Source organism: Penaeus monodon, chromosome 21 (assembly GCF_015228065.2).
Source record: "Penaeus monodon isolate SGIC_2016 chromosome 21, NSTDA_Pmon_1, whole genome shotgun sequence".
Taxonomy (NCBI): domain Eukaryota; kingdom Metazoa; phylum Arthropoda; class Malacostraca; order Decapoda; family Penaeidae; genus Penaeus; species Penaeus monodon.
Window position 1 is genome coordinate 12,316,934 of NC_051406.1, and position 200 is coordinate 12,317,133.

At 42.0% G+C, this 200-nt stretch overlaps 1 protein-coding gene across 1 annotated transcript in view; it reads right to left on the reverse strand.

The window, feature by feature from the left end:
- Positions 1–200, reverse strand: part of LOC119586232 (ETS homologous factor-like) — an 8,153-nt gene that overhangs the window by 2,789 nt on the left and 5,164 nt on the right. The window lies entirely within an intron of this gene.

Here is a 200-nt window from a genome sequence, read left to right on the forward strand (position 1 = left end):
CGTTGCGGAACACGAGTGGCACTGAATCGAAAAGAAGAAAATTCAGACAAGAAAGCAAGAGAGACAAGAGATACGACTGACATGGGTGTAAAACACGAGTCAAATAAATAAAACGAGTGACTGCAATACTTGCTTAAGTCGATCCGTGGCTCTATTCGGGGAATCAAGACCGGGCGCAATGCCAAGATTTATATTTTTAA